Source organism: Zalophus californianus, chromosome 5, assembly GCF_009762305.2.
Source record: "Zalophus californianus isolate mZalCal1 chromosome 5, mZalCal1.pri.v2, whole genome shotgun sequence".
In the NCBI taxonomy this organism is placed as follows: domain Eukaryota; kingdom Metazoa; phylum Chordata; class Mammalia; order Carnivora; family Otariidae; genus Zalophus; species Zalophus californianus.
In genome coordinates, this window is record NC_045599.1 from 36660805 (window position 1) to 36682712 (window position 21908).

At 38.5% G+C, this 21908-nt stretch overlaps 1 protein-coding gene across 2 annotated transcripts in view; it reads left to right on the forward strand.

Moving 5' to 3' along the window:
- The window catches only part of KCTD16 (potassium channel tetramerization domain containing 16), a 268173-nt gene that overhangs the window by 42482 nt on the left and 203783 nt on the right, over positions 1-21908 (forward strand). Inside the window, exon 1 of one of the 2 annotated variants that reach the window (XR_003522219.2) lies at positions 16373-17249. The exons of the other annotated variant lie outside the window; for it this stretch is intronic. The gene's annotated coding sequence lies outside the window, so the exon portion shown is untranslated. Of the gene's footprint in view, positions 1-16372; positions 17250-21908 lie in introns of those variants that run through there. 2 annotated transcript variants of the gene reach the window in all.

A 21908-nucleotide genomic window follows, 5' to 3' on the forward strand; every position in this document is an offset into this window, starting at 1 on the left:
TGGAATGCTTTCAACCCTCCATTGGATAAAATATGATTATGGCCATTATGTTGCTATTACCTGAGTTTGATCCAGGCATTTCAGATCTAGATTTTCCTCTCTTAAATTCCAACTCTATTCTTCACGGATCAGAAATTGCCTATGGGAATAGGTAACAGCATCATTTGAACAACAACAACAAAAAAGTACAAGATGGTTCTTTGCAGGGATACAAACATCATATTCTACATTTTATTCCTATTATTTGGAGTCTAAAACCAAAGAAACTCTTCAATTATTCTAAACACTGTGACTTTAGCCAAAACAATTGACTTCTGTGGGCCTCTCTTTTTTTTTTATTTGAAAACAAAACAAAACAAATAAACCAAGGAGATTGCAAAGTCTGGTCCTGAGAGAAAGACTGTCAGATTATCTGTTTGGGGTAAATCTGTTTGGGGTTCCACAAACAGAATCATCCCTAGGTTAGCTTATAGGAACAGAGAATAAATTTACATCCACAAGTTCATTATTTCCTGTGCTGCATTAAGAAGCACAAGATCAGGGAAGACGAGCAGCTAAGACATCCAGAAAGTCCCACAGGAGTCTTTTAATAGTGGGAGTCTGTCTGCCTGAGTTCCCCTGAGGCTGGGTAGAGAGGGTGCATTTTTAAGACCACTACCAAAGCAATAAGAAGTCCTAAAAGGTCTAGTGATCCTAAGTGGCAGTTTTGGGACCATTTATCATGTTGCTAGAGGAAATTTCTTGTTTACTAGAAATTTTAGGACTTTAATACTATTGCATGTGACTAATATGAACCATCAGTAAGATTGTATGTTTAATAAAGTAGAGGTTCAGATGGTAAGTGTGATCAAGATCCTCCATACAGAAACTGAAAAGGTGTTTATTGATATCTTAAAATCTTCAAGCTATTAATAATCTTTTTGAGTGTGGAGTAGTGAGAAATCAGAATATGCAAGGTGAATAGTGGGGCAAAAATTTTGCCTTTTTTAAAGTAATATGTAAGTCATAATTACTAAGATATATTTTGTGTCTCATTTATCAGTCTACTTTATATTTGAGTTATTTGTACATATATCTGCATCCCTTCCAAGTTCTAAGTTCTTAGAGGGTAGGGGTATTTGTAGAATTTACCCTGATATTCCCCAAAGCACAATATTGAACAACTGAACTCAAGGAATTGTTTACTTTCCAAAGTGCTCCTGCCACCACCCACAATAGAGCCACAATTTAATAGAACTGTAAGGTAAATGTTCATGAATCGTGAAACTAATTGTTTTTCAGGTGCAAGGTAGGACCTATTCACTTGAGGATGCCTATAGCTAGTGAGCAACTGGCACCAACATGTTTGTTTCAAGTTCGCAAATCCTAAAATAATTTCAAATGACCATTTCTTTTCTTTTTACCCTATGGAGTATTCAGCAGAGGTTTAAGCATAGTTTTTTATTAGACTCTTGGGAGTTAGCTTGTCACGATGAATGGTCTGCTGTTTGGCACCCACTTTACCTGAATGACATAGCATCATATATCCATATAGCCCCACCAAGCTAGAAGAGCTCTGTAAGACCTAGATTGCCTGAAGCTGTTTAGATAATCTATAACCATATTTTCCCCTTGACTATATGTATATCCCTCTTAATTCATAGGGTTATACTCCCATGTTTCAATTTCACCAACATTTATACTAAGACTATTCACTTATGCATCAGACATATATAGAATATTTTCTATGTGCAAGAAGACACAATGCTACATCCTAGGAATGATAAATTTGCAAGATCAAAACACAGCATCCAACGATATGGGAAGTACTACTCTATGAAGACAATGTCCTACATATATCAAACCTTCAGTAAGTACCTGTACACTGTAGTTCTTGCCCTCAAAAAAAAAAAAGTCATGGTATCATGGTTTGATCATAGGTATTTATCATGTTATTTAAGTTTTAATCACTAGAAAAATATATAGTGAACACTCTAAATATACCCTAAAAGTACATGTATAAAAGGTGCTAATAAGCCTTGTGCACAAGGACTTTTCATTCAGCTGAGGAGACAATTACCTAGTATGGTTAAGTGTATAACTAATGAGTCATGTGATTAAAACAATAAATAACACAAGAGATAATACATGGTTGTATACGGTTGCCATGAAATTAAAATAGACCTTAAATGCAATGTGCATAAATTTCATAGGAGAAAGTGATCGCAGTTGCTAAAGGTCCTTATGTCCTTCATCCACTGACAGAGATTTCAATTCAAAATGAGCAAAATTAGAAAGTTACTCCTGTTTCTTGAGCACTTATTACTTTCAGGCTTTCTATTGCTATATGCCTTTTACACCTGATTTCATTTCCCCTGCATGACTACATGTATTCAGTGCTATTATACCCATTTTAGAGATGAGGAAACAGAAATAAGATTTAGTCATTTACCTACAGAGAGATGACACTAAGTGGTGAAGCTGGACTCAAATCCAAGTCTTTCTGTCTCAAAGCCCTGTTCTTTTACCATGCCACATTCCTACCTGAAAACTTTCAGTGAACTTTTGAAGCAGGTACTATGATTATCATTATGAGAATAGTTAATGGGTTAGCAGGTTAGACATGAGCACAGATGCTGCCTGATGAGTATCAAAGTGAGATGCTCTTCTAAACAAATGGTATATTTTATTTCATTTTCTATAGTCCCTGAAGGATTTTGATGCCATTTCTAAATGTGGGGGATTCTGAGACAACCTACAGAACCAATAGCTGAACACAAAGATATGCCCATGTGCAGACCTTGTAACTAGCTTTCTCAATATCCCCCCATCTTGTCTGTTTGCATTGTGCTCAGATAAGTGGCTGAAAATTGGGTATTCCCATTTGTTTGGATTCATCCTTTAAAGAATGCCTTCCTCTGCAGATAGGATGTGTTTTCTTAGCATATATACTATAACATGCTTTGCGTTCAGTGGATGCTCAATAAATATTTGATGTTGGCTCAGTAGGTGATGGTGATGACACCCTGAGTTGCTTTCTTTTAAGATAATTGAGCCCTTTGCCAATCAAACAGAACAAATTAGGTGTCTTGTCAAAAGCTAGAAAAAATCCTGCAGTCATGAAAAAGTTACTCATTTTAAAATACCAAACATTATAGTATTTTAGTGTTTCTTTAGGTTGCCTTACCCACAGGAATTCAGTAGTTCAATTGTTTTCTATCATGTCATAATGTTCAATACTATGTTGTCAAGGTGATGAATTGGAGGGTGGGACAGATGTTTACAAATCAGTCCCTAGGGACTTTGCATTCCATCTTTCCAGCCACCATAAAGTGATAGGCATCTGTTAAGATAACTAGTTGAAAAGCTGAGAAAACTTTGGCACACAAAGGAGAAATATGACATAGAGCACCCAGTAGACTGGCCCCACTCCATTCACACAGTCTATGTTTGAGGGGACAAGAAGAAATCCCGAACACTAAGGCTGGGTGTGGGTAACCTCTCCTGAAGCTCCATGCACAGTAGTCACATAACCAGAATCCATGGATATGGTCTAGGATGCACCCAGTAATGAGTAGATGGGTGATCACTGACAACATGCAGTCCTTGACCTGGGAAGAACTCAGCTACGCATGGCTTCTGAGCAGCTAGAAGGGGACCAGCTATCTTCTGAGGAAGAAGAGTTTTCAAAGGTGAAGGAGTCAAACAAAATCTCAAAAAGATATTATGAACAGAAAAAGAATATCAAGATCTGCAGCCTTCTCAAGGGGTAGTTTCAAGGGCAAGTATCTTGTCTGAACCCATTGAAAGGGTCGAGCTTGGTTCTCTTTCAGGAAGAGCAAGGCACAGTAAGGCAAATCCTTCCTACTCCGAAAGCAAGTAATGAAATTATTTAATGCCTACCTCCTTCCCAAAGAAAACACAATTATAAGGTCAAGAAAAATGTAAAGAAAGCTATATGGTCATTTGGGCACAATCACAAGTATATAATCAGTGTAACATGCTAGAAAAGGTGGTTGCCTGTTGCATTTTTTTTTTTTTTTAAGCTTGGCTTTTGCCTTGACAGTTTTATAATTAATGTCTTATCTTTGACTCTGTATTTGCCTTGCTGAAAGAGATCATTATCCTAAGAAAATGTTCTATTCTATTGGAATTATTTCTTAAGTAATTATTAATACCATTCTTGTAAATGGATATAATTAACTCATAGACTGGCAGCTTTCTTTGAAATTCTCTCTTTTCTCTTTCCTGAGCTTATTTTAATCTCTGAGTGTAACTTGTAAACATCTGTCTAGAATTGATGAAATGACCTCATTTGGGTCCCAATCAGCTCAGCAGCAGAGACTGTCATGCTTAGGAACTGAGTGCCACTAATGTAGGGTAGGAATGAAAAAAACTAAGGAAAGTGTTATAGAGGGAAAACCTCACAGGTAAATCCCACTAAAAATTCCCTTTACAGAAAGTTGGGACTTTAGGAGGGAAATGTTAAAGGAAATAATTACTAGAATAACTTATACATGTGATTAAAACACTCAATGTACTGAAAGTATGGTGTTTTCTTAGATTAATTTGAAAAATAATGTGCTAGAGGCTCCCATTAAATGTCCTGAAGCCTGCCTACACATATCTGCTTCTAGAAAAGGGTAGAGTTTGACCCAGCATATTACTTCACTCTCTGTACCTCTCTACAGAAGTTCTTTCATCCAGAGATTTCAAAGTGTCTTTACAAATGTAAATTAACAAGCCTCATCTCTTCTCTCCATAGAGATGGTTCATTTAAGTAACACAGAACCTTACCAAAATGGCTTACTCAAGGTCACCTGAGAATTCCTTTGTGTAATCTGGAAATGGATATTCAAGTTGTAAAAATACTTTACAGCCTTATTGAAGATCCAGACTATTGTATCCCTTGGCAAGTGCCACTGGAGGGGTGAATAATTTTTAATTTTTACAATGAGGCTCCTACCAGTTGGTCTTTTCACAACCTCACCAAGCTCCCATGAACCTGGAAACCCAGACTTCAGCCCTTCTCATTCCTATCTTATCTGTCCCCAAAGCTGAATGTGGACAGAACATTTTTTTAAAGATTTTTATGAATCATTTTGATTAAATAAGTACTTGGCGATATTTTCTTTTTTTCCTCCCAAACTCTTCTGTTAGTCCAACGAACAAATGTTTGTTAACCACTTATTTTGTTGCCTCTCGCTGTCCTGGACACAGGGAACACTACAGTAATGCTCTTCCCTTCATGGGAAAAATAGACAATAAGCAAGAAACAGATACACCATGGTCAGTGCTATGAAGATGATAAACATGATGAGCCAGGTGAGGTAGGTAGGAGTGGATGAACTAGGGAAGGTCCCTCTAAGCAGGTGACATTTGAACTGAGACCTGGAACATGAGATAAATCAGAGTCTTAGAGTACTGGAGGAAGAGTGCTCCAGGCAGAAGGAAAGCAAAAATAAAGACAAGAGCTCCAGGAAAAGAACCTGGCCTATTAGATGATAACCAAAGGTTAGTGCACTAAAGTGAATAGCAGGAGGTGTGGCTTCAGAGGAAGGACAGAGCCTGTGGACCATGGGAAGGAGTGTGGTTTTATTCTGACAACAGTGAAGGGTTTGAAGCAGATTAGTAACATGATCTATGTTTTAAAACTAGTGAATTGTGGAGAATATCTTTCCCCTGAAATAATTTTATCTATCTCTACATATCACCCACCAAAGTTAGACTGGACCTGTTGAACTGGGATCTGTGGTCACTTCGATAAACATTGTAATGAATTATGGGGTAGGCTTTCTCATGCCTTCTAACCAATGAAGAAATATGTAAAGGAAACTGTGTGTTCTTCCTTCATCTTTACTGCACCAAGTTTCCCAAACACTCATGAACGCAAAGTAAAACATTATCTTAAAAGGGAAAGACCGACAGCTTCTGTAGAGCTGATTCAACAGTTCCTACATTATGGGTTTTGGTCTTGCCCTTTTCACTGAGGAACCTGCAGTGTTCCTTTGTCTCATCTGCCCTCCCTCTCTGTGATTTCTACAGCACAAGGCACAGAGCTATGCATGATTTTATCACTTGCATTGTCACTAAATGCTTCCCTTGCTCTGATCTGTTTGTGAGCTCTTTGAGGGCTTGAAACTATTTTACCCACCTTTGTTTTTCCAGTCATTATCACAGAGCGAGGTCCAGAGTAGGTGCTCAAAAAAAGATAGACAGATGAATGATCAACCTGGTAAGAATATAATGGATTATCCCAAATTAGGACACATTTGAGTGTAAAAGGGAATGTGATAAATGATTTTGCTGGGACAACAGTATAAAGTTGGACTGGACCTGTTGAACTGGGATCTATGGTCACTTTGATAATCACTGTAATGAATTATGGGCAAAAGTGTGAATTCCATAATTCTAGAGGTGTTTTCCAAGGCACTAGTACTCCACTTGCCCTGGTTGGTTTAAACCAATGGTTCTCAAAGCATGTGAGACATAATAGTATAAGAAATGTTTGTAGGTGGCAAGGGCATCAAGATTAAAGAATAGAGATTGACACTTTCATAACACAATTCCATGTTCAATTCTACTTTAGCATTTCTAACTATTACAAATATATTCTCTGTTTTGTGGTAGATTATTTTTAACCTCCTCAAGCCTGTTAATCTTACTTTTTTAATGAAAAGTGAACAAACCTCAGGATCAGAGCTTTTAAGCAGGCAATAGTATTTGTTTGGAATTTAATATTATCACATTAATTCTTTCCTTTCCTTCATGGGAAATAATGATCATTTTCCAGGTAGGATTAGAATTTCATTTTTCAATGAAACGTTTTTTTTTAAGAATTTATTTATTTGGGGTGCCTGGGTGGCTCAGTTGGTTAAGCAGCTGCCTTCGGCTCAGGTCACGATCCCAGGGTCCTGGGATCGAGCCCCGCATCGGGCTCCCTGCTCAGCGGGAAGCCTGCTTCTCCCTTTCCCTCTGCCTGCGGCTCCCCCTGCTTGTGCTCACTCTCTTATTATCTCTCTCTCTGTGTCAAATAAATAAATACAATCTTAAAAAAAAAGAATTTATTTATTTATTTGACACAGAGAGAGAGAGACACAGCGAGAGAGGGGACACAAGCAGGGGGAGTGGGGGAGGGAGAAGCAGGCTCCCTGCTGAGCAGGGAGTCTGACGTGGGGCTCGATCCCAGGACCCTGGAATCATGACCTGAGCCAAAGGCAGATGCTTAACGACTGAGCCACCCAGGTGCCCCTCAATGAATCTTTTGAAGTAAAAAAATATAAGATTTAAATATATATGGCAAAGGTCATATACAAATTTTGGCAAAAACCATGGAGCTGATGACTAACGTTTAGGAAACTAGATCAGAGCAATGATTCCCAACCTTGTTTCTGTGGCTATCTTGAAGGTGCACATTTACTGAAAAATATTCACATGAAATTAATTTAAGTTAAAATAATTTAGGAAAATAAATATGTATGTATATATCTATTTTATTTAGTTTTACAGTATTTTTCTCATTATAAAGATTATGCATGTTTATTATGGAAACATGATCCTGGGAAAGATGTAATGGTATAAGGTATAAAATACAGAATACCACACTTCAGGGAAAAACATATTTAATATGTGAGCTGTTGCCTTTTTTTTTTTTTTTGGTACTTTTGGAAACTGAATTAATGATTTTGAATTTCAAAATGTTAATATGTATGTAAATCTGAATTTGCATAAAAGAAATGAAAGGGTTATGGTTTTGTTTATTAAAAACAATTAACAATAGAATGACTTTAAGTATCAAAACTTCCCTTGTGTACTTAAAAGTTTAATTTACTCAAAATTTATATACATGTAATATATACATGTAATATTATCAAGCAATTTAACACGTATCTTTAATACATAAATTTCATACAATTTCAATCAATTATAATGAGATGAGTGAAGCTTCCTTTTGGAAATCGTGCACTTAAACCTCTGCTTTTCTTACTTGCCAGGGACATATACTTTTCAGCTCTTTGCAAACTTACCTTCCTACTAGGGAAGAATAAAACTATGACAGATTGAGCTGTGTTCTAATATTCAGTGAGAGGCAATGGCTTTGGCCCTATTGCCATACCAAGCCAACAGGTATAGGAAAAAATTATCCACTTACAAGAATGGTACAGGTGTTGGAAATGTCTGTTTACATTTTGTTCCCCAAAGCAGAACATTAGCATGATGTAACATTATTTCCTTAATCACAAGCAGGCAACATGGTTAAACCACAGTAGCAACAAGCAATGATAATAACTACTCCACACCAATATAATACCCTGCTGTTCCATTGAGAGTTTCATTCCTCTCCCTCACTAAGGATTTCTCTATTTAGAAGGAGAATGACAACTCCACCACTCAATTTTGATGTTATTAAAGTGAGAAAGGTTGGATTATAGGATCTTGTTATAGTACTTTGTCAGGAAACATGATGAAGCTAAGAGGACAACCCATCTTCTTGAAATAAACTCCAGTTCATTCTACCTGTCAAATACTAACAATTCTAAAGACTGTAGTCCCCAGGAAGATTAGGAATCGATGAGGTTGGCTATATCTTCTGTGCTTGAAACAGGGCTTGGTTCCCGGAAGACTCTTAAATATTGTTGAATGAACAAGCCATCGTTAAAATAGCTTCTATTTCTAAATACCCAAGATGTAATAGGTGCTATGGTTTACTATACCAACTCTAGTTCTCACAACAGCTAAACCTGTAGTTAATATTATCTGCATTGTCTCATTGAGGAAACAGGCTCAGAAATGTTAAGTAATGTGCCAAATTCACACAGTGAAGGGGTTAGGATTCAAAGCTAAATATGTCTGATGCCAATGCTTCAGTTTTTTTTCTTTTTTCCTTCTACAGAATGGAAAGAGTTCTATGGCCTCAAAATGGGCTTCATATATGAAAAAGGAAAACTCCAGTGGTGCAGATTTGGAATCTTTTGTGTTACCTAGTAACATTATTCAAAAAAAAAAAAGAAAAAAAAAAGGAATCCATTTTGTTTCTGGGATTGTGAAACAGATTTTCCCAATGGCTTTCCTCTGAAGAGTTGGAAAGAACCTTTGGTGAATGACAGATATTAACACTTTTAGGCTGTTTAAAAATCAACCACCAAGAGTGTGTGTATGTGTTTACACACACGCACATGCACACACATGCGTGTGCACGCACACACACACACGTATATGGAGCAATGGAACATATATGTGTGTGTGCATGTGTGTGTGAGTCAATTGTTTTCAATCTTTTGTCGCTGCCTAACCTCTTTTCAGCAACCTGGCAGCTGGGGGCACTAACGGGCTTAAAGGGGCATCTTGACTTGATACCTCCTTCCCATTCTTTGCCTTTCTTTGGGAGCTGGGCCACCTTTTGAGGTAACTGGGCAGCCATAGCCAAAGAGAGCCCAGAATCCCTGCAGAAGGGGGCAGAGGGCAGCACCAAAACAGCACTCCAGGAGATGAGGATATCAAAAAGCTTTGCTCACCAGAGTTTGCAGTTTCCTGCAGCTTTATAAATAATTCACTCGGGTAATGTTTTATCAGGAACTGCATAATTGCCTCAAAAGCCTGAGAATCTAATGGACTTAAAAAAAAGTTTTTAATAGAAGAACATCAAGGCTTTGACTGGATACCTTTCTCCAACCTTAGGCCAGTTTTTTTTTTTTCCTTCTTGGAAAAATATCTGTAACACACAACCTAGTGTGTAAAATTTCAGCTTCAGTGTCCTGCCTAACAGGCAGTGTGTACAAAGTATATGAACCTTCTATTTGTTGTTTTTCTTTAACATCAGCAGTTGGACACTGCTCATCTTCAGGAAGAAGTCATTAAATCGATTCCTTATTTAACCTCTTTGCTGACTTACATTCCTTGTCCTTTAACAAAGATATTTTAGTCCATCTGCTCCTTATTAAGCATGAATTTCCCTTATAGTGTTTTAATCCACTGATTTGCATTTTTTGACATACATACCTTACATGCACTAATAGTAAAATCTATTTCTCTGGTCACAAGGTGAAATAGGCAGGAAAATGTGGATGATTCATGAAACTCCATCATCACTCCCAGAGAGGGATTCTAAGTTATGTGCCAAAGATGGTGAATCCTTAGAGAAGATGGACAGGACTGATTCAGTGGTAAAAGTGTGGGCTTTGGATCAGATGACCTAGTTTGAATCTAAGCTATACCACATGTGAACGGTGTGACATTGAGCACCTTCTATAACACTGTGTCTCAGCTTCCTTGCTTATTAACTGTAGATAGTAATTGTTCTCACCTAAGAAGGTTACTGTGAGGATTGAGCAAATGAATAAATGGAAGGCACTCAGGGCAGGGCTGGAGCACAGGAAGCACTTTGTAAAGCCAGCTGCTCAAAGCCATTCCATTTTAGCACACTTTCTGTGTGAAGCTCTTCTACCTGGCATGCAGCAAACATTAACTGAGAAAGTGTACACGTGCTTCCTGAAGTTGCCACCCTGAAGCTGTGGACATATTGGCTTCTCTGTTTTTCATCCTGCTTTCCATCACTAGGTTGAATTTAATGGATTGGTGCTGTCCTTTTGTATCCTAGATTTCCTGTACAAGATTCCAACAGAGAATGCACATGATCAGTGGACGAGGCAAAACAAAGAGGCAATTTATCAAATTAGATGCCATTCTTTTCCTCCAGTGACAAATCTATAGTGATCAATTTGAGCTGATAGGACTTTGAGTTTTTACTTTTCTGCTGCTCAACAGATAATCACTTTGAATTGTTAAAAGATAAACTGAGGCTCATTAAAATTTTTAAGAGTTTATTTGAGCAAAAATGCATTCAAATCAGGCAGCATGCAATCTAGCAGTTAGAGAGGAGCTCCACAAAATGAAAGACCTTCCTAGGCAGAAGGGAGAGCAGGAACAAGGAAGTTATACTAGGCAAAAAAGCAGGTTGGTATCATATCTGCAAAGAGTGAGAGTTTGACTTCTTCTTTGCCAATTCGGATGCCTTTTATTTCTTTTTGTTGTCTGATTGCTGTGGCTAGGACTTCTAGTACTACATTGAATAGCAGTGGTGATAGTGGACATCCCTGCCGTGTTCCTGACCTTAGAGGGAAAGCTCTCAGTTTTTCCCCATTGAGAATGATATTCGCTGTGGGTTTTTCATAGGTGGCTTTTATGATACTAAGGTATGTACCCTCTATCCCAATACTCTGAAGAGTTTTGATCAAGAAAGGATGCTGTATTTTGATGCTGTATTTTGTCAAATGCTTTTTCTTCCTCTATTGAGAGGATCATATGGTTCTTGTTCTTTCATTAATGTATTGTGTCACATTGATTGATTTGCGGATGTTGAACCAACCTTGCAGCCCAGGAATAAATCCCACTTGGTCGTGGTGAATAATCCTTTTAATGTACTGTTGGATCCTATTGGCTAGTATTTTGGTGAGAATTTTTGCATCCATGTTCATCAAGAATATTGCTCTGTAATTTTTTTTTAAGATTTATTTATTTGAGAGAGCGAGAATGAGAGAGAGAAAGAGAGTACATGAGAGGGGGGAGGGTTAGAGGGAGAAGCAGGCTCCTCGCTGAGCAGGGAGCCCGATGCGGGACTCGATCCAGGGACTCCAGGATCATGACCTGAGCCGAAGGCAGTCACTTAACCAATTGAGCCACCCAGGTGCCCTGTAATTCTCCTTTTTGATGGGGTATTTGTCTGGTTTTGGAATCAAGGTAATGGTTGATAAAAACTCATAAAATGAGTTTGGAAGCTTTCCTCCCATTTCTACTTTTTGGAACAGTTTTAGAAGAATAGGTATTAATTCTGAGCAAAGTAGGTCAATAAGAGAAAGACAAGTATCATATGACCTCACTGATATGAGGAATTCTTAATCTCAGGAAACAAACTGAGGGTTTCTGGAGTGGTGGGGGGGTGGGAGGGATGGGGTGGCTGGGTGATAGACATTGGGGAGGGTATGTGCTATGGTGAGCTCTGTGAATTGTGTTAAGACTATTGAATCACAGACCTGTACTTCTGAAACAAATAATACATTATATGTTAAAAAAAAAAGAAGATAGCAGGAAGGGAAAAATGAAGGGAGGGAAATCAGAGGGGGAGACAAACCATGAGAGACGATGGACTCTGAAAAACAAACTGAGGGTTCTAGAGGGGAGGGGGGTGGGGGGATGGGTTAGCCTGGTGATGGGTATTAAAGAGGGCACGTTCTGCGTGGAGCACTGGGTGTTATGCAAAAACAATGAATCATGGAACACTACATCAAAAACTAATGATGTAATGCATGGTGATTAACATAACTGAAAAAAAAAGCAGGTTGGTAATTGCAAGGTTACCTTCCTTTAGGGGATTGTAGCGGTCCATCAGGCAGATTACCTAACTACTACTGATCAGGCAATTCTTGATTGACTGGTTAAGGATTCCATTTCTTGGAAAGCCAAAATTGTAATTAAATCTCAGTTTTGTGGTATGGGACTTAGTACAGGTGATTCCATTTTGGGCAGTTCTGTTTCCTTGTTTTCAACAATTCCCCTTTTTTTATCAGACTCTCAGCCTACCTGAGAGATGTCTTCAAAATTTAAGGCATTAGTGCCACTCTCAGCTAAGCTCTGGGGTTCTTGCAGTTTTTGTGGAATCTCTGTATGATATTCATAGGCCACAACTTCAGGTTCACGTTCTTTTTTTTTATTATTAAGTTTTTAATTTTAATTCCAAAATAGTTTACATACAGGGTTATATTAGTTTTAGGCATACAATATAGTGATTCAACAATTCCATACATTACTCAGTGTTCATCATGGTAAAGTGGATTTTTAATCCCCCATCCTTTTCATCTCTTTCACCCGTCCTCCCACCCATCTGCCCTCTGGTAACCATCAGGTTGTTCTCTACAGTTAAGAGTCTGTTTCTTGGTTTGTCTCTCTTTTTCTTCCTTTGCTCATTTGTAGGTTCACATTCTTTTAGTTGGTCATTCTCTTTGTTCCTTTTCCAACATTCTTTTCATCAGGAGATCATTTGCTTTGTGGGAGATGGCTGTGAACATGCATTTTGAGAGCATTGAGTGCACCAGGAAGACTGTTATGATTATTATAAGCAGGATAACTGCCAATGTTTGGAGTGCACTTTGGAGCCTTGGTCTCCAAGACCCAAACCAATGAGAATCAAATAAGTCAAAGAAAGGCCCCATTGGAGGCATCACTTTCATAAGTCAGCTGGCTTGTTCAGTGATCTCATGTTGCTGGGTCTCAACTTCCCCAGAAAAGTTAATCTAAGTGCAGCAGTTGGTGTTGGCCATAGCACAAACCCCTCCTTGCTCAGCTAAAAGATAATCAAGGGCTATCCTGTTATAAAGAACAAGTATGGTCAGAGACTGTAGGGATTTTGTTTGGCAGCAACTGCTTTACCAGTAGATTCAGGGATGGATGCCAGGAATTAAGGAGCATTGTCTTCCTATGCATTAACAAAGATGAAAAGCAAGTAGCAAAAAGGCAAAAGAATAAAGGTTTCATACTGGGGATGAACATTTTGATCCATGATCTCGGGAAAGCTGCCTACGTCAAGATGCCGTCTGCTTCTGGGGAGAAACCTTCCTAGTCAATTTTAATTTTAGATTTCCAGCTGGTGTACAGTTCCAAGAGTCTGAAAGAGCCCTTTTTAATTGGGAGATATGAACCTGAAGTTCAAGTCCCTGAAGTTTGGCTGCTGTCTTGGTAGTGAGAAGGACCTAGTATCATCCCTTCCAAGGACATCCAAGAGCAGTCTTTCTTCTTAGTAATTCCAAATCAGAAGGGTGGGAGAGAATTGTCAACATAAGTTTGGAGAGTCATAACCAGATATTTGAGGAAACTAGAGGAATTCAGTATCCAATCCAGTTTACATATATATAACAAACCTCAAAGACAATTAGCAGGATTAGAATTTAAATATAGACAAAGGTACAAATATAATTTTTCTCTCTACAGTCAACTCCATTTTTACCAAAGAAGATCATAGTAAAGCTAATTTGTTTGCATTAAACTTGGCCTGATATTATTTACATAAGTGCAGCAAGAATAGTTAATTGATCATATAGGCTCCTTTTAAGTCTGCTTTGCTGAAACTTTTCATAAGGTATCTCAGATTGAACACTTTAAAGCCTCTCAAGGCTAGGAAACCAAGCCAAGGGCTAGCCATCAGACTTCACCTGCAATACCTATAGATTTGGGTAAATTCTTGCCTTATTGAGGTTCCACAAATATTTTAACTTTCCGGCGCATGCCAGGAAGTGACCTTCTCTACTTACCTGGTAAGGCTGCTGGGAACCCTTGTAAGCAAGGTATCAGGTAGTTTTTCCAAGGGGCTTTATTGGCTCCATAATGTCAACCTTAGTTCCTTAAAGTTGTGTGGTCATATCTGAGTCTATGTACATTCTCAAATGGCATTCCAGTCAAGGCCCTGGCAATATAACCATTGTTTCCAATTGTGTCCTGTTACAAGGAGAACAGATTCTTATTGAATTTATGCAAATAACTATAGTCCGATGAAAAGAATACTTAAGAGTTTCTGAATTCTGGAGGGATCAGACAGGAAGAAAAAGTAAATGTCTCATCTTTGTTTACAAAGGTATACTTTACCAAATTGCTGCTAGTCATAGGTGGCTTAAGAGAAAAGGTTTCCTTAAATCTGGAAAAACAAAACATTAAGGAACGGGCAATGTTTCATACAAAAAGTTATAAAAATTATAATTATCTTCATTAGTTCATTCAGTCCCATGTAATTATTTCTAAGCAGATTTAATTACATATTGATTAGAAGTCTTAACCCTTAGAATCCTTAATTCCTTGTGAAAACTAAAAAGTTAGCAGTTTTGGACTGTTACAGTAGCATTCTGTGAACTAGAACATTTATAAGTACATTGCCTAATTTCTAGAAGTATATTCTTCCTCATAGTAAACTTTCTAGTGTGACACAAAACATGTTTACTAATAGACCCGAGTATCTTTATTTCCTCTGAAAGTAGAAGTCAGGGGTAGATAAACCTGTGTTCAATAGGTAATGTTTCAGTATTTTGTTTTATTTGGGAATGATCTAGATATTTAATGATAACCATCATTTAATTTATCTCAGTATAACTAAGGTTTCAAGTTACCAAAAGGATTTCAGAAACTATTTTTAAGAAGACATACCATAAAGTATAATTAGTGTGGAAATTTCATTTATAAACCTTTATTTTACTTACATCTATTTAATTTATTTATTATTAACAATTATATTTAGATTAGTCATGAAAAGTTCACAAGGCATTAAACAGCTAACCATCATAAGTTATTTTTCTTGCTGACAAATTATGAAACAGAACATGAGCTTATTTGACTTTTAGTAAATCTAGGTAGAATAAAAGCATTATATTTAATGCTGATAACTCTAAAGACATGTCTTTTTAAATTAAACCAACAAGCTTAAACTACCTTTTTCTTTAAAAAAAGATTTTATTTATTTGAGAGAGAGCGAGAGCACAGTGGGGGGGCAGGGGAAGAAGGAGAAGCAGGCTCCCCACTGAGCAGGGGCGCCCCATGCCAGGCTCCATCCCAGGACTCCTAGATCATAACCTGGGCCTAAAGCAGACGCTTAACCAACTGAGCCACCAAGGCACCCCTTAAACAACTTTTTATTTACTGAAGACTACCCTGGGTCACATGATACAGAGACTGACCCATTCATCCAACTACAACTTCTCTTCAGTTTGCTTCTTTATAACATGGAGAAGATCTTCAACTAAGATGGAAATCAAAAGATTCCCAAGTTCTAGATTTAGAGCTGTGTTTCTTTGCAATGTTCAGTTAGTTCTTTCACAATGGCTTCAGAATGCTTTGCTTTCCCTCTGGATACAGTTTGAGTTTAGGTTAGGGGAGAAGACCTAAAAAAACGTTCCTATAAGGCTCTGAATATCATCTTCCAATTTATCCAACTTCTGACCAAAGAACTATTTTTTGAAAATCCTTTTGAATATGTTGTGAGGGTTCAGCTGGTGCAAGCAGTAAATATTCCCGGCAGTATTGAGAAAACCCATGGTTAACGAGGCATCCCCAAACAGAGTGCAAAAGATACTATCCTCCCAAGATTCAGAGCCACTCCCAAAGATAACCAAAATAAAGACTTAAACAATTCCTCTAAGGAGTGGCAACTGTTGGTAGGACCCTAAGAACAAATGGAGTGCAACCCATATTTTTGTCCAGCCATACTTGGGAGCCCCCAACCTGATGACTGCCAATTTAAGTTCTTAGGACACAAAATGAGATACATAGTTAGACAGTAGCTGTCCCTTCGAGACACAGGATCAACAACCAGTGCATACTCAAAAGCGAATTCACAAGTCACAATTTCAAGATCTTATTACGAATTTTTTTTTTTTTTTTTTGCCTGCCAATCTGGATTTGGAAAGGAAGGGACAAAGGGAAATTTTACCTTCCTCTATGGACCAGGTGCCACAGAGATAGAAGAGCTTCTTTGGTAAGAATTCTTACCCTTTGTCCGCTTTGGCCAGTTTTCCCAGGATCCCTTCGCAGGCTCCAGAGGGAGCGCGATGCCCCAGCGTTCTCGTCCTGGTCACCAGATACTTTAGACGAGGGAAAAATAATTTTCCCTCCCCTCTCAACGGTGAGTGCTTGGCTGAGACGCCTTTTTCTGTAGGGCGCCTCATAAATGGATAAGCTTATCTACGATGAAAGTTTACTGTGGCCACCGTAACTCAGGATTATCTTTTGTGAGGTTCACCTGCTCCTTCAGTCTTCAAACAAAAATTCTCACCGGAGGCCTCACACGGGACCCCTTCCGGCCCTGGAGCCAGACGGTTTTGAAAGCGGACACAGTCCAACCCTGAACTCAGTCCGGTTTCCAAGTCGGACCCAGTCCACGCCGAACTGAGTCCCCTTTCCAAGCTGGACCCAGTCCTTCCCTGGACCCAGTTCAGTTTCCAAGTCGGACCGGGTCTGACGTGGGACCCAGTCAGGTTTCCAAACCGGAACCAGTGTGACCCCGAACTTCGTCCGGCTTTGAAGTCGTATCCAGTCCGACTGCGGCCAGTTAATCGAGTTGGGAGAAAGAAGAGCTCCAGTAAAGCTGAGAGCTTTAACGTAAAAGCTGCAGGGCTGGGATCCCACAGGGATATACCCCGACCTCCAGAGGCCGCGAGAAGCCGAAGTCGCGAGCTCGAGGGGCTCCACAGGTACCTGTGTCTGGTACTTTACAAGCTACTTTACAAGGAAGAAAGCAGGTTGGTTATTGCAGGGTCGCTTTCCTTTAGGGCAGAGCAGAGGTTTATCAGGCAGATGACCTAACTAGTGCTGATCAGGGGATTCCTGACTGATTTAAGATTCCATTTCTGGGAGAGCAGAAACTGCACTTAAGTCTTGGTTTGGTGGTGTGGGGCTTAGCATAAATGACCCTATTTTGGGTCTCTTGTCTTTTTTTTTTTTTTTTAATAATACTACAAAAGCACCATTTGCAAAGTAAACTTATCTGGAGGCTTCCAAAAGCAATTTCCTTCAATAAAAGGAGGCAGTTCTTTTAAACCACACGGGCATTTTTAGGAAAAAATGTTAAGATTTTCAAGAGCTAGAATTTCTGAATTTTTTCCTCTTTTCACTTCCTTTTCTTCCCTCTCTTTCCCTCCTCCTCTCTGTCTCCTGCTCTTCCTTCAGTACAGCTCACTGTGTGGCATTTGTGGTCAGAAGTCTTCAGTGAGCCAAGGTGTATAGATAGGAGTAAGGTAGTTAGGTTACCATCGAATGGGGCAAATAATAGTTGCAAAGGTAGGTAGAGAATAGATTCAGGAAGGCTTGAAATGCCATGCTAATGCATAGAAACCCAGAGTCACTGAGGATGAAACAGCAGAGGGATTGAGATGTCTAATTTTTATTTACTGGACAGGAGGTCATAACCTAATCAGTGTTTCTCCAGAATGCACAAAAACTGAAGTGTCCATTCAGGGTCATGGTTACTCTTGTGAAAATATTAAATGGGAAGAGAGGGCAGAAACATTCTTTATATGTTGTTGGGACTCCACCTGTCTCCGAATTGAGCCTTCAAACTTCAACAGAGAAGAAACGGTGGATTGGGGCACCTGCAAGGGACAGCAAAGAAAATTCTACCTTCCTATTTCTTCTTCAGATGATATTCCTTTCTGATAACTAACCTACACCAACTCACTTCTGCTCGGATATCTGTACTGAAAGTATCAGTTTTAACTTTAAGGCCTTCAGGATCTGAAGGTTTCCTTTTTCTTTTGGACTTTCTGTTTTACAAGAAACTTTTAACGAAGTCCAGCAATGCCATGGTACTTCTGAAAGCTAGCTCTGTTTAAATAGTACCCAGAATTATAATTTAACGGTGGCCATTCCTCCAGTAATGTGTATCACACTGAAAAAAAGATATTTTGAAATTCTTTAACAGCGTATTAAAATGCAAATCGGTCTTCCTATTAAAGATTTCTGGAAGTTCTCTGACAACACATTTAAATGCAAATTGCTGAAGTGTAGATGCTAAAATTAAAATTGGGAAACAGAATACACCTCCATGGGGGGGCTGGTGCTCTTAACAGTAAAGAGGAAAGCTGAACTCTAGGCCCCCTGCATTATAATTACATAGTGGCCAAATCTGGACAATTCCAGAGGAAAACGGTCCCACTCCCAGTTGCTCCTCCTCCTGCATTTAATTCTGCAAAATGGATCTGGAACAGAGTGGGCTCATGGCAACCTGATACAGTGCAGATTCTTTCCTCCTCTCCTGTCATATTGCCTGGACGGTCGGGGCAGGCAAAGCTCTTAAACCACTGGTATTATTTACTATGCAACTGCCATGCTCTATTTACAACTCTTCTGAGATTTCTCCCCTTTCTCCTGCTCTTCCTAGAACTGGATTGTTCCAGGAGGCAGATCCCCATGGCAACGATACAGGCCAGTGCTTTTCCAATTCTGCTTTTGTGACACTGCAGGGTCCTTCTAATTATTCCGGGGGGTGTCACGGGATTCTCAAAACAGAATTAGTTTTAATTCACTCTAAATTTAAAAATAAATGTGTGTCATTCTGTGGTTTGAGGCCACTGGGTGGTGAAGAATGTGGGTTGTGAGTAAGGGGGTGGTGGGGGTGAGGTTAAATAATGATCTGTTCAAGAGACTTGAAAATTTAATGTTAGAGATCATTTCAGGATGGTGTGGTTTCTTCAGAACAATGCAGAATGGACTCCTAGTCCCTAAAATGTAGCTCCCAGGTTAATATTCTAAAATAGGCTGGGCCAGGAAGAAAGCCTTTCTTGGCAAGAGTGGGCATTCTATCTTCTGACATTGTTTCTCCCGGTGTTGTGTCCTTTGGACCTTTCTAAGTAGTCCTGGGAAAATTTCCTGATGCCATAGGTCTCTTTGGTATGCTTTATTGGATCCTCTGTTTAAAAGTAATTTTTAGTCAGGGAGCCTCGGGGGCTCAGTCGGTTGAACTGCTATTTCTTGATGGCGGGTCAGGTTGTGATCTCAGGGTCCTGGGTTCGAGCCCCACGTTGGATTTCATGCTCCGTGGGGAGTCTGCTTGAGATTCTCTCTCTCTCCCTCTGCCTCTCCACATGCTTGTGTGTGTGTGCTCTCTCTCCCTCTCTAATAAGTAAATCTTTTAAAAAAGTAATTTTTAGTCATACAAATAATACATGAATACGTTTTCCTAAAAGGCTCTTTTGTCTTAAACCCAGTACCCTCCTCTTCTCCTGGGAGTTAACCTCTATTGTGAACTTAATATGTACCCTTCAAAATGCTTATATGTAATGTCTATAGATGATATATAGAGCTATTGTTAAACTATTGGTTAAAAGTCATTCTAAAATACGATTTTTGTCTCTCACTATGTCTTAGGGGATTGCCAGTTTTGATGTTTATAGCTTTAATTCATTTATTTGCTCTTAGTATTATCATATGATTATGTTATAGCTTATTTAGCCAGTCTCTTAACGGTAGACATTTAAATTACTTACAACTTTTCACTATTACAAATAATGCTGCAAGGAATATTTTTGCATTTGGTTCATATTGGGGTAGATACTTAGAAGTGTAATTATGCTGAACCTAATTTTTTAAGGAATTTGCCCTTCTCCTAGCCTTCTATATCATCAGAGATCTGGAAACATTCCTTTTTTGACTCATAGGTTCTGGTTTCCTGAAAAGAGAGATTTTGTTCCCTATTGAAACTCTATTCCATAATCTGTGTAATTAAAAAAATAACAGTATCACAAGAAATTACATCACAATGCAAGCCATATCTTGTGTTTTATCCACAGTGCAAATGATAGGGCATAAAGCAGAGCTCTGAGTGATGGAGTTAATATCATTTATTTAGTGTTGCTGCTTATCTATAGATTCTGTATTCTTCCCCAAGTGTCAAAAACTCACTATCTGTTTTTCCCGTTTCATTTCTCTTTGAAAAGTTTGCTGTAGAGCAGAAATAATAATTTGTAATTGTGTAGTTCTTTGTGTTTCTTTGGTGGGCTCCATAGTCTGGAAGTAGTGAATTATCTGGTGAATTCAGGCCACATAGATAGCTCAATGTGGATGATGATGATGATGATGACGATGACATCGACCATGGTAATGGTCCACTGAGCTGATTGGAATCCTTGCTGAAGGAAAAAACGTAAACTGCTGAATGACTTCCTTTTGTAGAGTACCTGTAAAGCTTAGTTAGGGAATAGACAGGCTTTTGTATGATGTAATTTTAATCACAGAAGGCCAAACTTGGAAAAGCACTTAGACCAACACCTTCATATTCCATTTAAGAAAATTGGATCTGAAAGAGGTGATGTATCTTGTCCAAGATCACTTAGCAAGATAGTGGCAAGGTCAGCATTATAAACCAGATTTTTAAAAATTTACTTTTTGGTATACAGTTCTATGAATTTTGACAAATTTGCCAACACAATTAGGATACAGAACAATTCCTTCACTCCAAAAAATTATGTGCTTCTCCTGTGTAGTCAAATATGACCACTATCCCTAACCTCTGACAACTAGTAATCTGAAATAGTAGTACTATTTCCAGGATTTCATGTAAATGAAGCATAGAGTATCTAACCTTTTACGTCTGACTACTTCCACTTGCATAGTATATGTTTAAGATTCATTCATGTTGTTCAGTAAATTAGAAGTTCATTCATTTCTACTTCTGAGTGGCATTCCTTTGTGTGGATGTTACTCTATCCCTTCACCCCACTGAAGGGCGGTTGGGCTGTTTCTAACTTCTGGTGATTACAAATAATGCTGCTGTAAGTATTTGTGTACAAGTTTTTGTGAGAACATAAGATTGTATTTATCTAGAGTGAATGACTAGAAGTGGAATTGCTAGGTTATATAGTAAGTGTATATTTAATGTTATAGGAAGCTGCCAAACTGTTAACCAGAGTGACTGTACCATTTTGCAGTCCCACCAGAATAAGACATTCAGTTACTGACACCTTTGCCAGCACTCTACTGTTAGTGTTCAGACTTTAGCAATCGTAATGTTTGTAGTGTATCGCATTGTAGTTTGGCTTTGCATTTACCTGAGAAGTAATGATGTTAAGCATGTTTTCAGGGGCTTATTTGTGTCTTCTTTGGGGAAATGCCTGCGAAAATCTTTGATCTGGTTTTTAATTGGCTTACTTGTTGCCTTTCTGTTGAATTTTAAAATTAAAAAAAATATATATTCAGGATACGAGTACTTTCTTGGATACGTGATTTGTGGCTGTCTTTTCCTGGTATGTAGTCTTTACTTTTGCTGTCTTTTGCAGAGCCAAGTTTTCATTTTTGATAAAGTCAGATTTACCGATTTTATTTTATGGGTTGTGTTTTGATGTTGTATTAAGAGCTTTTTGCTTAACCCAAGGTTTTTTTTTTTTTTTTTTTTAATTTTTTTATTG